The sequence below is a fragment of the Vicia villosa genome, linkage group LG5 (genome assembly GCF_029867415.1).
Source record: "Vicia villosa cultivar HV-30 ecotype Madison, WI linkage group LG5, Vvil1.0, whole genome shotgun sequence".
Lineage (NCBI taxonomy): Eukaryota > Viridiplantae > Streptophyta > Magnoliopsida > Fabales > Fabaceae > Vicia > Vicia villosa.
In genome coordinates this window covers 135914836-135920918 of record NC_081184.1, presented here as the reverse complement: position 1 = coordinate 135920918, position 6083 = coordinate 135914836, and the positions used below count along the sequence as shown (strand labels likewise).

Genomic DNA, 6083 nt, shown 5'->3' with positions numbered 1-6083 from the left:
AGAAAATCCATTGTTCTTGAAATCTCTTTTTTACCCTTCTTTGGAATATTGCCTGACACGTGGATGCTCTATTCAACTTCCTTCCAATACTACACTTTTTGCTTCATTTTCTTTCTTTCTTCTACTTCCTTTATGTCTTCACGTGCACCACTTTCTTCTTCTTCCTTTTTTTCCTCGAGAAGACAAACTTTGCATCCATACTTTCCCATCATATCACTACTTATCACACCTACTCTACTTCATCTTCCCCTCTCTCTTCAAACTTCTATTCTCCCACAAACTTCTATTATCCTCCCACAAACTTCTCTGTCTCTCCACTGAAAAAACAAACCCCGTTTCATTTTGATTTTGATTTTGATTTGGTGTTTGTTGTTTCAGGTTTGGTGGTGTTGACTCACGCGAAAGGGATAAGCTTCGCTGACGGTGCGGTTATCTGAACAGGTTTGATTTGGTGTTTTGGTGTTTGTTGTTTTAGGTTTAGTGGTGTTGATTTGGTGTTTGTTGTTTTCAGATTTAGGTGTAACAGATCTGATTCTTTATCTTGGACTCTCTACTCAGATCTACGAAATTATGGCGGTGGCTATGGCGTTTCCGGCGGTAGGCGGTTTGACAGTGGTAAACTATAGTAGCGGCAACACGTGTTCAAGATTTAACACAAGCTGTTGAAGATTCTCAAAGAAAAGCTGATCAAGTAAGTCTAAGATTATATTGTATGTTATAGATTTTATAGAACAATTACATAAGAATAATATTTTAAATCATGTTGAACAGTTGCGGGAAAAATTGCACGAGAAGCAAAAACAAGTAGACGAGGAGCTCCAAGAATTAGAATACTCAAAAGAATCTTTAACAACTTTGGAGCAGAGTCTTGCAGAAGTTACGAATGACCGTGATAGGCTTTTATCACTATGCGATGAAAAAGATAATGAACTTCAGGTAAAGCTCTTTCTGTCATGGTAACAGTTTAATTTTTATCGTTTAGATGTTAGCCTTTCTTAACTTAACGATTATACAAATATACTAGGATAAAATTCTAGAGAAAAGGAGTTTGGAAGCAAAGATGGCCAACTTAAATAGTTTGAAGATAGATGGAATTACTAATAAGGATCATATTGAAGCAAATGACTCGGTAAGTTACTTTTTGTTCCTGATATTCATTTTTTTCCTTCTTCCTGATAAGTTGTTTTCACGTTTTAGATATGGAATTTGGTTGGTTCCTAGCAGGCATTGAGAAAGCTTGAAGGTGACTTGAAACGTTGTAGAGACGAGTGTATGGAAGCTGAAGAGAAAATCAAAAGCTTGACAAATGAGAAGTTGATTTTGACACATAAGCTAGCTGAGCTTGAGGAAAAAGAATGCTAAAGAGGTAAAACTGAGAGTTGTATATTAATATTTAAAGCCACAACACTTAATTTTAGTACTTGGGAATTACCAAATGGACAAAATGCAGAAGTATTTTGTGCAATGTTAGTGAAGTTCACGTTCACAAAGTTGCAACTTTATTCATATCAATTCATGGTTAAATCCAATGACAAGAAAGTTGCAACTTAATTCCCTTAGATCATTCTCTTTTTAGACTTTTATGTAGAAAATAAGAAAATGTATATAGTCTGAAAATGTATATAGTAGAAAATAAGAAAATCATAGTCCGAAATGACAAATTATTTTATGATCAACATTTAAAATAGTTTTCTAAATTTATATTAATATATAGAAAATAAGAAAATTATTAAATAATTAATAAACATGTTTTTAATTATCATAAAAATGGTAAATTTGCACAACTAATAAAAAATGTTAAATATGTAATAATTTCTAATTAATTAAATGGACATGTTTTCAATCGTAATTAGTTATATTCCTGAGAAGAATAAAGAAATTAATCATTTATGTTAAAAAAATAATCATTTTAAATGCATATTTATAAATGAATGATATTCAAAGTATTTTTTGATTTTGAAATGACAGAAATGAATAAAGAAATTGTATTTTGTATTAAAATGAATAAAGAAATTGTATTTTGTAGATAAATGAATAAAGAAATTGTATTTGTATTAAAAAAATATTGATCTAAGTGTTTTTACGGGTACCAGACATTTTTTATACATTCAATTATTATTATTTCACGGGTACCGAACATTTTTCTTTGCATTCAATTATTATTTTTTCACGGTACCAGATATTTTTTTAATCATTTAATTATTATTCTTTCACTGGTACCGGACATTTTTCTATACATTCAATCATTATTTTTTCACGGGTACCAGACATTTTTCTATACATTCCATTATTATTTTTTCACGGGTACCAGACATTTTTCTTATACATTCAATTATTTTTTTACAGGTACCAGAATTTTTCTAAACATTTAATTTTTTTTTTACGGGTACTAGACTTTTTTTATACATTCAATCATTATTTTTTTACGGATACCAGACATTTTTCTATACATTTAATTATTATTTGTTCACATGTACTAGACATTTTTCTATTAAAAAATAAACATCTAAAACAAATGCGCGTCACGTATCAGAACCCGTGCGAACGCACGGGTTTGTTCCTAGTATACAATAAAATGCTACATAACGGTGTGTGGTCACGACATCTTGCCAAAATGGCATTACAATTTCCAACCAAAATGAAATGAGCTATTTGACATGAATTATAACCCTAGTCCCATAGCTGTATTCAACTTTTGGTTCCCGCATGAATTGATTAAGCATGTATTCATAGTATGTAATTTTATGTTGGCTGATTGTGAGGTAACTTCGTTTCCCAACTAGCCTACGATATCAAGTGGGATCCTTGAGAGTTTCACTCCCATTTTATTGTCAACACAAAGTCAGGTGTTGTAAGGACATTTGTTTGTGTGCGTGTGTGTGGTCTAGCGGTGAATCGCTTGGGTCTTGAGAGTGTGCTCCTCTCAAGGTCTCAGGTTCGAAACCCACTAGGTCCAAATTGCTTATTAAAAAAAAAAAGGACATTTGTTTGTTTTGCTCCAAGTAATCCATATTCTCCAAATATGTCTAGTGTGTATTTTCTTTGACAAACTATTATTCGTGCCTTAGATCGAGCCACTTTAATACCGAGAAAGTATTAGAGAAGTCCAAGGTATTTAATTTTGAAACAATTATTGAGATATCTTTTGAGATCATTGATCATCTCATTGTTCCCAATAATGACCATGAAATAAAATTTCCACATAAAGTAGCATCACGATAATAGAATTCCCATGAACTTGTGTAAATAGTGAGTAATCACCCTTTGATTGCTGAAAGCCAAAAAATGTTGGCACCAACTATGAGATGTTTGCTTGAGCCCATAAAGTGACTTGTGGAGTTGACAAACTACAATATACCCTTGTTGACAATAGCCCAAAAGGGCAATATGTATACTTCCTCCTCTAGTTTCTCGTGAAGAAATGCAATTTGCACGTCCATTTGGTGTAAAGGTCAATTTCGAATGGCAAAAAAGGCTGATAAGCAACGGATGGTGATTAATTTGGTAACTGGTGTAAATGTATCCATATAATCAATGCATATACGTTGGGTGAAACCTTTGGCGACAAACTGAACTTTGTGACATTCGTTTATACCATCAACATTACACATAATCTTAAATGCCCATTTGTAGTCGATTGGTCATTGGCCAATATGTAGTGGACCTATGCACCATGTTTTATTGTCCTCAAGGGCCAAAATCTCAAAGTTCATAGCGACAACCTAATTGAGATCATGACATGTTTGTTCATAAGTTGTAGACTCAATAAAAAGAGATATGTTATTCACAAAGAAATGATATATATATATATATATATATATATATATATATATATATATATATATATATATATATATATATATATATATATATAAACCATAGCAAGTAACATATTCTTGTTATATATATATATATATATATATATATATATATATATATATATATATATATATATATATATATAAACCATAGCAAGTAACATATTCTTGTCGTGGATAACAAGTGCTTGACATGGAGGATGGCGAGTCAATATGGCTTAGGACATCATCATGGTACATTTTGAAATTTGTTATGTTCGGGAATAAAAAATGGATGCAATTGGAGAAATGATGATCTTGAACGGTGATGTTGACATCCTTCACGACGGTGCGGGATGGACCTGCATGGTTAACACTTTAACACCTAGTTTCAAGATGAGTGTAGTGAAAAATGTAGATTAGAGAATGTACCTTACTTTTTTTGTGTGAATTGAGCCTTAATTATTTGAGCCTTTCTCCGACCCAGAACGGTTGCCCCCATTATTTTTCGAGGACTGAAGGAGCCAGGGGAAGCCTTAAGTGATGTTGGTCGGCTTCCAAGACATTGTTTGATGTGAAATAGAAATGAAACACCTGGAATCAATTGAAAAAGTAGTGGGAAACGAGTGCATTAAATATGATCCCATTGTTGAAACGTTACAAAGCCTTATTCTGACACATGTGGTGACATGATTGGCTAGGGCATGACTTAGTTTATTGTGCCCTCAAGTGCACTTGAGTTGATGTGTTTTCCTAAGGAGGGATCTAAACTTTATTTTTAATTTCTTCATCTAATTAATATGAACCATTAAGTTGTAGTTGCATATAAATATGAGGAATTGAGCGTTTCAAAAACCTTTCGAAATCTTCTCATTCGAACTTATGGTTACTCTATCACGAAACATCTTCATTTATCATTTCTATGAAAGCCTTAATCAAAGCGATTAAATTGTCATGTGCAAAGTCTATGCCTTTCATCATCTCCTTCGTCTTATCAAACTTAAATAGTCAGGTATCTTTCTCAACTCGGCTTTTTTCTTCTCAGTATTTACCATTTTTCTAGATTGAATGAGTAATACAACGATTAACATAGAGAGTGATTCTTAGAGAGATACCTCCTATTTTGTAAGAATAGGAATATCCCCTGATTCTCATATTCCTCCCCTTAGTCCCAATTATGAACCCAAAAATCATACATTTATTTGATGATTTTTGACTCAAAGGGTATCTGGGAATTCCTTGAAGGAAGGAACTTCTTCATTTGACTAGTTAGAAGCCCTTTTATCAAATGTTGAGGGAGAAGTTAATCACGCCTAGGTCCATATGCCCCATCCCATCTTAACCAAGGAAGAGATACAAGCCAACTGGATTAGGATAATAGAGGAGAGATTGCACTCAAGATTATATTCGACTTTGCCTGAAGAATAATAACTATGAGCCCAATGACGCTGATGTGATGACCTTCTTGAACCTCTGAAATCGGCCGGACGTAGCCGAGCTTGAATGGATGGACGTAAAAGTGGTGGGAACTCCCTCTATTATGAGCACAAAGGCTGCCATAGATGCTTCCGCAATCGTGGTCTGTGATCTCTTGGGGGTGGAGTAGAGGATATGCAATTCCTTCGATGATTGTGAAATCCCTTTTTCCAAGAGAGACGTGAGCCAGTAATGAACTTGACTTTCCATCTATCCAAGAAATGCCTTATCCCATGTTTCTTATGGTGAGACGATAGGAAACTCCAAGGACGTGAGGCGATACCTCCCTTTATGTGACACTTACTTGTCACCTCTCCTAGACCGTATAGAGGCATCACCGCCTAGACGAGACCCTTTGTCATTATAACACTACAAATATACTAAATCCCTGCAAAAATTGGATACTCAAGAAATCTAATTTTGATTTACACACTCTGAAACTTTGAATGAATCCTTGACCAATAACACCTATAGATTATTTGAAATAATAATGATTCCAATTCAGTCGTATGTATAGATGTTTCATTCTAAGACTAATTTCTATCTAGTTTGAGAAAAGGGATGATGCAGTATAATTTTTTTTTTATATTGTCAATCCATGACAACAATGCATCATGCTAAATCAGACTATAAATTTAAAATACTTGTATAATTTAATATTTTAAAATATTTTAATTAAATATCTGTGCATTACTTTTTACATTTTTTCAATGCACTACTATTAAACTGAACTCAACGTAGTTTTCTCTTTTTGGCCCTTTTGTTGAAAACAAATAAGTAGTAGTTATTAAAAAAAACGGGAGGACCATG

At 33.2% G+C, this 6083-nt stretch overlaps 1 long non-coding RNA gene across 3 annotated transcripts; it reads left to right on the top strand.

Moving 5' to 3' along the window:
• Nucleotides 1-115: 115 nt before the first annotated feature.
• Nucleotides 116-1490, top strand: LOC131607446 (uncharacterized). 3 transcript variants are annotated; one of them, XR_009285306.1, is made up of 5 exons: nt 116-441; nt 512-691; nt 772-936; nt 1025-1129; nt 1225-1490. It is a non-coding gene; the product is annotated as an uncharacterized LOC131607446 (long non-coding RNA). The 3 variants fall into 3 exon arrangements; XR_009285304.1 differs by having other exon boundaries at nt 1198-1490; XR_009285305.1 differs by having other exon boundaries at nt 117-441; nt 559-691; nt 1198-1490.
• Nucleotides 1491-6083: the final 4593 nt, after the last annotated feature.